An 11,028-nucleotide genomic window follows, 5' to 3' on the forward strand; every position below is an offset into this window, starting at 1 on the left:
AAGTAAGTGAGAAAGAAATGTTCCAAGAAGCTGGTGAGGTATGTGACTTAGGTCTGGCTGGTGAGGGTCAGGAAGAATCAGAATCTTGCAGCAGCCTCTGGCTCTCTATACATGTGCAGGCAAAGCAGCTCTGGGAGCCCCCAGGCCATTGGCTAGAGCTAGTCTGAAGGTACCAGCTGTTAGAACAAAGCCATAGGAGCTGGGGGCCAGTGCACATGGAAGGAAAAGAGACCTGAACGGATCTGAGCAAATCAACAGTGTCTGCTCTTGGTATTCTCTAACTCCAGAAGTGTCATCCTGACACGATGGCATGGGACAAGGATATTTTCCCCTTTTGAATCTTCATAGAACTTTTGCAATTACCTCAGAGAGTTCTGTTTTTAAAATATACTCAAATGTCACCTCGATTATGTTATTTCCCTACCGTGACTCCTGTTACTTAGAGATTCAAGTCTAAACATTTTAGCCTGACATCCAAGGCCTTCAAAAATATTATCCTAAACTCCACATAAGACCTACTTTCCACCCCATAAAAATGTTGTATTTGAGGCAAATTGTTAGCCATCTGTCTTAAATTTTACACCTTTCTGCTTTCATGGTTTTCTCATACCAAGCACTGCCAAATCAGCAAATCTCCATCATTCTAACCCAATCTTCCAAAAATCTCACTCGGACTATGTATTTTGTACAATCCTTTCTTACCACATTCACCTGAAGTAATACCTCCTTCCTCTGAGTTCCCATTGCAAGTTTTGTCTGAACTATGCATTTGGCAACACTATTCTGTGAAATCTTTCCTATTGTGTTCTTCAACTATTTTACTTTTAATTAACAGACTTTACATTTTAGAGCAGTTTTAAGTTAAGAGAAAAATTAACAAATTAAGGAGAGTTGCCATATACTCTGTCTCCTCTGACTTCAGTCTCCCTTATTATTAGTATCGTACATTTGTGTGGTACATTTGTTACAAGTCACAAAGCAATATTGATCTGCAGCTATTAAATAAAGTCCATAGATTACATTAAGACTCACTCTGTGTTACCCAGTTCCATGAATTTTGACAAATGTATAATGTCATGTATCCACTCTTACATTATCATACAGAACAGCTTTACTGCCCTAAAAATGCCCTAAGCTTCATCTGTTCATCCTTCTCTACCCTCCTCCTGAACTCCTGGCAAACACTGATCTTTTTACTACCTCCATACTTTTTCCTCTACCAGAATGTCTTCCTCAACTATTTGTAAATATCCCACTACCATTCAAAAGTCTATGCATTTGTGCCCTGCTTCTTCATATAGATGAGAAAATTCTCATTATATTCCCATCAGCATTTACTAGAGAAAGAACCATGTGCATGTAGACTTTAATAGGAATGCGTTAGTTTTATATAAATGAATGTAGATTCACCTTTCTTATTTCTTTAGGAAAAATTTAAAAATACCTATACCTTGAAGTAAAGAATTGCCTTTCCAGAGTAAGGCAGAAAAAGTTTGTTAAAGATTTTAAAAAGGTAATTTGATTAAAAAGAATCAACTGGAAAAAAAAAGTAGTCAGATGTAAGTAAATACACTGAAGCCAATCCTTCCCAGATGACAGAAATAAATTAATTCAAAATATAATGGAAAATAGATTGTGAAGAATCCTTAGAAATGCAAATATCTTAAGAAAATTGGAACTATGATATTTTATGGAGAGACACGAAGAAGAGATTTGAGTAGGTGGCAAGTGAACCATATTCATCGGTGGAAGGATTCAGCAATATAAGAGGTCAATAATTCCAAAACTAGCTTATGACTTACTTTTGAGAACTGAAAACCATATTTCTCAGGCTCATCTGAAAAAAAATAAATGATATGAGTATCCCCCCCAAAAAAACTTTTAAACAAAAATAAGGAGCTTTTTTTCTTTTTTAATGTTTATTTATTTTTGAGAGAGAGAAGGAGAGACAGCACAAGCAGGGGAGTGGCACAGAGAGAGGGAGACACAGAATCCAAAGCAGACTCCAGGCTCTGAGCTGTCAGCACAGAGCCTGACATGGGGCTCGAACTCACAAACCATGAGATCATGACCTGAGCTGAAGTCGGATACTTAACCGACTGAGCCACCCAAGCATCCCATGGAGCTTTTTTCTAACAGGTATAAAAACACACCAACAGTAAAACGTAAAAAATATTTAAGATCTAAATGACTATAACCTTTATGTTTTCTAAATGTGTCACAAGCTAAAATATGTTTCACAGGGGCGCCTGGGTGGCTCAGTCGGTTAAGCGTCCGACTTCGGCTCAGGTCATGATCTCACGGTTTGTGAGTTGGAGCTCTCCGTCAGGCTCAGTGCTGACAGCTCAGAGCCTGGAGCCTGTTTCAGATTCTGTATCTCCCTCTCTCTATGACCCTCCCCCATTCATGGTCTGTCTCTCTCTGTCTCAAAAATAAATAAACGTTAAAAAAATAATAAATAAATAAATAAATAAATAAATAAATAAATAAGTTTCACAATTTTGAAAAATAATAAAAGGAATTAATGCATAGACTAAAGAGAAGAAATGGAATCCAGAAAATAGAAATAAAATTTGAAGGAATAAAGAATACTAATAGATATATTAATACTAACACTAAAATATAGTAGCTAAAAATCCTTAATGAAGAGGCTGATGAAATAGTTACTTTTGTTTGCATTGCTATGCAAAATACATTTTGCAAAAGACCTTCACTAAAAGTCTCCAGTAAAATATGTACATAGACCCATGCAAACATGCCACAATGAAAGAATCTTGAAGACTCAAGGAATAGGCAATGTGTCAGCCATGTTTCAACACAGGAAACAGAAACCACTTGAGATATTTCCAGCAGAAAAATTTAAGAGAGGATATTAGATCCTTTCAAAATATTTGAAATGGCTGGGGAAATGGGAAACAGGGAGCCACAATACAGCTTTTGCCTTGAAGATCATATTAGTGCAGCCAGGATGCAAATTTTGCTCTGCTGGAACTTTGCTGCTGACATCACAAGTGTACCACATTCATGAAGGTGTGATGACAATGGAATGTGGAATCTAGGCATCACCAACATCCATACCTCCAGGAGGCCTCTAATCCACCAACCACATTACAGAAAAGTGGCATCAGTCCCCACTTCCACCTTTCAAAACTCATGCTCATATATCTAATTGGTATAACCCAATTCACATTTAGGGACTAGGGAAAAACACAGATTTTAGCTCCCCAACTAATCTGAACAGAAGAGTAAAATGGAGATTGAAAGAGCCTCTGTAAGCATATAAAATCAACAAGTTGCTAAAGAAGAAATATGAGCGGTATATTTTTATGAGAAGAAAATGTTCAATTTTACTTGTTATTAAAGAAACACCAATTTAAACCAAAATAAATATAATTTTCTTCTAATATTTAATGATAAATTCTGAGAAAAGTGCAGTGAGATGGAATGTTCATGCACTACAAAAAAGAGTGAATACGTACAACTTACCTAGAGAGTGATATGGCAATAGGTATCTAAGACCTTAAAAATTATTCCGTCCTTTGATATAATAATCTACTTCTTGGAATCTAACTTAAGAAATAATGTGCTCTATTATGCTAAGTGAAATAAGTCAGACTGAGAAATATAAACACCATATTATTTTATTCATATGCAGAATCTAAAAAAAAAAATTGAATAAACAAACAAAATGCAGAATCAGACCTATAAATACAGAGAACAAACTGATGGTTGCCAGAGGGGAGGGGAGGGCGTGGGCAAAATGGATGAAGGGGACTGGGAGATATAGGCTTCCAGTTATGGAATGAATAAAGTCACAAGGATAAAAAGCATAGCCTAGAGGATATAGGCACTGATACTGTGTAATTGTGCTGTATAGTGGCAAGTAGTAACTACACTTGTGATGAGCGCATCATAACGTATAAAAAGCTGAATCACTATGTTGTACAAGCTAACATGTTGATGTTTGTCAACCAGACTCAAATTAAAAAAAAAAAATTTAAAGAAAGAATGTGGTCTTCAATTTATGATCAGGAATACTGGCAACAGGAGAAAATAAGCAGCTTTATTTAGAAGTGTCAAAAATCAGATAATAACTAGTGACCAACAAAAGGGGAACAATTAAGTAAGTTATATTACCTCTATACAATAGGTTATTCTACAGCTTTGTAAGGACACTGGAATTTCTTCATGTTATAAAAACAAGTAGGACACAAAAATATTTATGAAATATGGAGCTAACTTTGTAAACTCTTGACAAATTTGATGTAACAGAGAGAAGGGACTGGGAAAAAAACACATAAAAGCCTTAACACTCTATCTCTGATGGAGGAGGGAGGGAATGGTTAAATTTAATTTTCATCTTTCCAGCACTCTACAGTTTCCAAATATTCTATAGCAAGACTACATTTTTTAAAACTATTAAAGATAAACCAAAAACTATCATTAAAAGATGAAAGTAATAATCTTCTAAGAAAAAAAGCTTATTTTTTTTTCTCTTTCTTTCTAGTTTGAAATGCATAAATATGCTTTAGTGGATTGAGGATTTTGTCTTCATTTACAATTGGGACTTAACATGCCCTTAATTTCTGGAAGCTATACTTTTAATATGTCATGGCATGGCAAGGAGGGAGTTGGGGGGACTGAAATTTACAAAAATAGGGCCTAAAGGTCACAGCTGGGTTCATCTCAACCACCTCGCTGTGGTTCTCCTCACATAAAGACTATATAGTCAGCAATCCCACTAGCCACATTTGTTTCCACATCTATTTCATCAGTTCAAATGCTAGAAAAAATTGAGAATTTCTGAAGAAGAAATAATAGTGAGATCTATTTGTAAGATAATATTTTAGTAAAATTCTGATGAAAATACAAATATATCAGCTGTCACATTCTGTTAGATGCTCTCCTTAGTTTTAGAAAATGGTGAATACTAACCCTTCCATCTTCAGAGACAATTTCACAAGAACTGGGAGGAGCCAGAGGGGAGGGGAGAGGATGGTCAAATGAGAACCAAGAACAAAAGTGAATAAAGAGCATTGCTTTATGCAAAAAGTGTGTCAACTCCAGACGCCAAGCAGCAACCCACACTCATGGGTATTCATTCACAGCCACTTCCTTCTTCTTCACAGGCTTATCTACTCTACAAGCCTACACAATGCCCTCCACTGTTTCATATCTTCCCTGTGTCACCCCAACGAGTAACCCTCCATACCCACCTCCTCAATTCCTGTCTCCTCACAACTGATAGGCAAAGAGCTTCCAGCCAGCTTTCTTCAGCCTTCCAAGTGCCTGCTGTGGTGTAGGCTCTTCACCTAAGACACTGAAAGAGAACCTTTGTTTTCAGACGTGTCTGCATCTATATCCAAGGTCTTGATTGAGACTTTTCCAGACCATTCCTAGGCTTTTGGCCTCTCTTTGTTATTTACATGCCAATTAATTCACATAACTAAAAGCAAGAAAAGAACTATAAATTAGATGTCATCCTATTAGTTTCATTTTATTTCATTCTGTTAAGCTTCTCTTAAGAACTGCCCATGTTACAGATTCCAGAGACTCCTGGCTTTGACTGAGGCAAAGCGCCAATAAACACATAGACTCTGTTACCAGGCTGGGAACAAGATGGATACATTTGCTCTCAACATTAGCCCTGGCATAGGCTCTGCTCTGGAGTCTGGGGAGTTTGTGTAGTTTGGCTGACAGTTTTGCCTTTTATAAAAGGCTGAGATGATTGTTTCCATGTATAGTATTACAACTGTAAGGACAAAATGCAGTTTTCCAAAACTCCATTTTACTCATTTTGTAACATACTCCTGAATTAAACCATCATAGTTTATCGATCAGAATCGCTCTGCCCACTTATATACAATTGTAACTATATATTGCTACACTAATGGAACCTAAAACCATGGTATAGTCTCATTGGAACAAAAGAAGCTTTCCTCTGTTGTGTGAATTTCACCTCAAAAATAAACCTCTATGCATCAAATTGATTAGATTTCTTGTAAAAGAGTAGCTGCCGTTGCAAATCCAAAGTAATAGATGGTTGACATGTGACACTAATAGTAGCCAATAAAACAGCTACAGGAAAATTTTCCCAAATGCTTTGTAAATTGATTATCTATAATACCCTATGATAAATTGACCCATAATGTCATCTGATGGCTATTTATTTAAGCAGAAATTCAGTCTGGGGAATTTGAGAAATAAAATTTCAGCACTGCAATGATGATGGTAATACATTTCACAGTCCTCTAGAATAGCAGATATTAGTGTGGTTTATTAGCTTTGCATTTGCCCATTTGTCTAAAATAAGACTTTTACCAATCTTAGTTTGGTCAAGAAATAAACCTACTCTGGAGCACCTGGGTGGCTCGATCGGGTGAGTGTCTGACTTCGGCATTTAGGTCATGATCTCGCGGTCCATGAGTTCAAGACCACATAGGGCTTGATTCTGTCAGCCTGTCATCGCAGATTCTGCTTCAGATCCTCTGTCCCCTTCTCTGTGCCCCTCCCCCACTTGTGCTCTCTCAAAACTAAATAAACATTTAAAAACAAAACAAAACAAAAAAGAAATAAACCCATCTGAGTAGCAACGGGGTAGTTTCTCGTACAGCACCTCAAACTCCCAATGGACTCCCAGCTCCCCACTTCAACCCCACCAAAAAATCAACCTCTCCATTCTCTGTTTCATTAATAGGACTAGCATTAGTCCAGGCTTCCAGGGTCAAAATGAGTTATCTTCAAGTTGTCCTTTTCAATGAGCGTGCAATTCAGTTATCATCAAGACCTGTTCTTTCTTCTTATTGTCCCTCTCACAGACCCTTTTCTTGCACTTCCACAACCCAAAGACAATTTCACTTATTATTCCCCATTCTCAACACTGCAGCCCTCCTTCCTCTACACTTCCCCTCCATTCTGCTTCATGAATCCCACATAGATCTTCTCTGAGGGGTCACCCCCTATTCATGATTCAATGAGTCCCTCTGGCCAAGAAAAGCAATTTTCCAAATTGTTTTTCCACTGTGACACATATGTGTACCATCCAAGCTGATGCATAAATAAAATATGTAATCTGGAGCTAGAACTCTGCTCTTCAAAAACTATCTTCTCTCTGTGCCTCCAGCCAGAATTGCTTCCTCTCCTTTGTGCTTTCCTATTCTGTCTTACTCACTTGGAACACATCACCCATTAGCATATACTGAAAATATTTATATATGCACTGTAGTAGGTAGATTCAGAAAATGGCCTCCAATGACTCCCACTTCCTGATATGCAAGATCTTGTATAATCCCCCCCCTTGAGTGTAGTATAGACATAGTGACTTGCTTCTAATAATAGAATATAGTAAAAGTAAAGGAATGCCATTATTGATTCCATTATAAAAAACTGACTTCTACCCTTCTAGCAGACTCTATCTATTGCCTTCTCAGCTCATATACTTTGATGTGCTGAATTCTAGCAAGGAAATGAAGGCTTCAATTCAACAGGCTTGGAGGAACTGAAATTTTCCAACAACTATGTGAATGAGCTTAGAAGTAGAACCTTCCCCATCAAGCCTTCAGATGAGACTGAGCTTTGACTGACACTTTGATTTCAGCCCTTTAAGAGACCCTGAAGGACAAGACCCAGCTAAACTATGCCTGGATTCCATAGCCAAAGAAATGGTGAGATAACTATTTTAAGCTTCTAAGTTTGGGGGTAATTTGTTGCACAGAAGTGAATATAATACATTTATCTTGCCTCACCTGCTTAACTATATAGTCTCTGCCAGGCACAAAGTGAATGACAAAACTGGGTGTGAGCACAGTGCCCAACGTAAATGATAATGTACAAAAAATGTTAATGTGCAGGAAATGCTAATTGGCAGTAACTGAATAAATACATGACTTTACTAAGGTAATTTTCTCAATTGTTACAAAGAGTAAATATCAGCACTTAGTTTTTTCTAAATGTATTAACTACATATAAAGTTTATACTATCCTTTAATGTCATATCTTATATTTTGATTTTTGCATATTTCTCTATCTCATCTGAATTTCCTCCTGTGTTCTTAGCAGAAATGTGGTCATGTCATCTTATCATCTACTTACCTATGGGAATGCATAATTGACAGAATGATAAACGACAGTAAACTTGGACTCATTTTTGAAGGGCAATATGCAACAAATACAAGTTTCTTCTATAATATAAATGTGTTTAAATGATCAAAGAAATAGATATATCAGGATGCTTTGAGCTACAAATAGCAGACAAATGAAACTTGTGATTCATAGCAAGGATATATTTATTTCATACATTAATAAGTCTATTGGTTTTGGATTGGAAATTTAATTAGGTCATCAAGGACCCAATAGTTTCCTTTCTACTCTGCTCTGTTCTTCTTAGAATAGCTCCCTCATGGTTATAAGGTGGCTGCCACTACTCCAGTAATCAGACAGAAGAATACCCAGTGGAAGAAAAGCATATCTCTTCCTGGGGGTCTGTTTTGTAACAGCAAAGAAACCACTCCCAGAAGCACCTAACAGACTTCCCTTTGGATCTAAATGACCAAAACTGGATCATATAACATGTTTTAAATGAAACCCTGAGAAGGGGTTTAAGATAACCACCCTTGCTAAGGAAGGGCTAGCTGCCTGAAGAAAACTAGGGTTTCAGCAGCAAGGAAGAAAGGAAATGTTGTTTACACCCATGAAGATGATATAAAGTACTGCATAATTCATCACAAAAATGTGCTTACATGAATTCAGCAAAAGAGACAAATGTTGTCACCTTGAGTGGTTTGGGATCATAAAAGACTTACAAATTAGGAGACTTCAGGGGAAGATGGCAGAGTATGAAGATCCTAAACTCACCTTGTCCCACAGATACAACTAGGTAACACCCACATCAGTATAACTAACCCAGAAAATGACCCAAAGACTCACAGAATAAACTCCACAACTAAATTTAGAGAAGAAGCTGCATCGAAGAGGACAGGAAGGGCGGAGATGTTGTCGGGAGCAAACAGACCTGTGGGCCCTCCATGGGGGGGGTGGGGGGGGAGGGTGCCATAGTCCCAAGAGGGGAGAGAAACAGACTCTCACACTGGTGAGCCCAGACAAAAAGAAGTCCCCATAACATTTGGCTTTGAAAACCAGAGGGGCCTAATTTTGCAAATTCTTACAATCAGCAAGACTTAAAACCTGGAACTTTAAAAGTCAGGGGCTGACTCTGGGAAAGCCAGGAGGGTAAGAGGAAACAGAGTCCCACCTTAAAGAGACAGTATAACAAACAGCCCCACTGAGATACAACATAGAAGCAGCAGTTTGAAAAATGCCTGGAGTATACAGAAAGGAGATTTGTTCACTAATTTCAGAGTATGTGCTTGACATGCAGGAATCATTGGGAGACATCTCCAGGAACAAAGGAGCTGGCCAGGACCATTTCCTTGACACACACACACACACACACACACACACACACGTTTTAAACACTTGGCCACCTGAGGATGCCAACATTTGCTACCTAACTTGCTAACAACACACCCCACCCCACATGATCCCCTATGGACATGCCCCTCTAGCCAAGCCTCCACTCCAGGTCCCCTCTCACAGTAGACCCCTATAAACTTTGCTAAGACTGCCCCCCATCTCTATGCTTCTAAGGATTCACCCTCTCTAACACAGACTGCCTCAGCCCCCGTAGCTCTAAGGTCCCTCCTGTAAGTGACCAGTGAAAACCTTGCTAACACCAGCCTTCAGCACCTGCACACTTCTACAAATCCATCCTACCCCCACCCCCAATTCTCACTTAGTCAGAACCCATCCAAAGCAGTGCCACAAGTCTACCAGAGTGTAAGGCACAACAACAATTAGACTGTGGGCCTGGCAAAGGGCTAGGGGAAGACAGCTGATCTGACTGCAGATCCCACTAACCAAAGAAAGCTTCTCAGGGGACAACACAGAGAGAATGCCCTGACATTTGGTGCTACATTTGGTGTGATTCTGATAAATACCTCATCAGACTCAACTCAAGTCCAAGGCAGCCCCATACTGGCTCACTAACACCACAGGAACCAAACCCTGCCCACAACAGGCAAAGAGAGCCATTGCAGATGACTGGACTGAAGAAAAACAATGCTCAGCCACAACAGCAGGGTGCATGCAACACACACAAGAGACACACCTGAAGCACCAGGTTCCAGTGAACAGGGAACATTGCAATGCAGGGCACTACAGGTACTCTTCTTCCTAAGGCCACTACTTTCAAGAGCAGGAGATATAGCTGACTTTCCTACCACAAAGAAACAGATACAGAGAGTTTGACAAAATGAGGATACAAAGGAATATGTTCCAAATGAAACAATAGGACAAAAACACAGCAAGAGACCTAACCAAAATGGAGATAGGTAATATGCCTGATAGAGAATTTAAAGTAATGGTCATAAAAATACTCACCGGACTTGAGAAAAGAGTGGAGGACTTCAGTTAGACCCTTAACAAAGAGATAGAAAACATAAAAAAGAATCAAGCAGAGATAAAGGACTTAATAAATGAAATTAAAGGTATAACAGATGGAATGAACAGTAGACTAGAAGCAGCAGAAAAAATGGATTAGCAACCGGGAAGACAGAGAAATGGAAAGGAATCAAGCTGAGCAGGTAAGAGAAAAAAAATACAAAATGAAAATAGACTTAGGGAAATCAGTGGCACCATCAACATGTGTATTATAGAAATCCTAAGAATAAGAAGAGAGAGAAAAAGAGGCAGTTGTATTTTGTATTTGAAAAAATAATAGCTGAAAACTTCCCAAATCTGGAGACAGAAACAGAAATCCAGATCTAGGAGGCACAGAGAGTCCCCCCCCACCCCCTGCAAAAATCAATGCAAGGAGGTCCATACCGAGACACATAGTAACTAAAAAGGCAAAAAAAGTAGTGATAAAAAGAGAATTTTAAAAGCAGCAAGAGAAAAGAACACAGTTACATACAAGGGAAATTCCATAAGGCAATAGCTGATTTTTCAGCAGAAATACTGCAAGCTAGAAGA

This window comes from Acinonyx jubatus, chromosome A1 (genome assembly GCF_027475565.1).
Source record: "Acinonyx jubatus isolate Ajub_Pintada_27869175 chromosome A1, VMU_Ajub_asm_v1.0, whole genome shotgun sequence".
NCBI lineage: Eukaryota > Metazoa > Chordata > Mammalia > Carnivora > Felidae > Acinonyx > Acinonyx jubatus.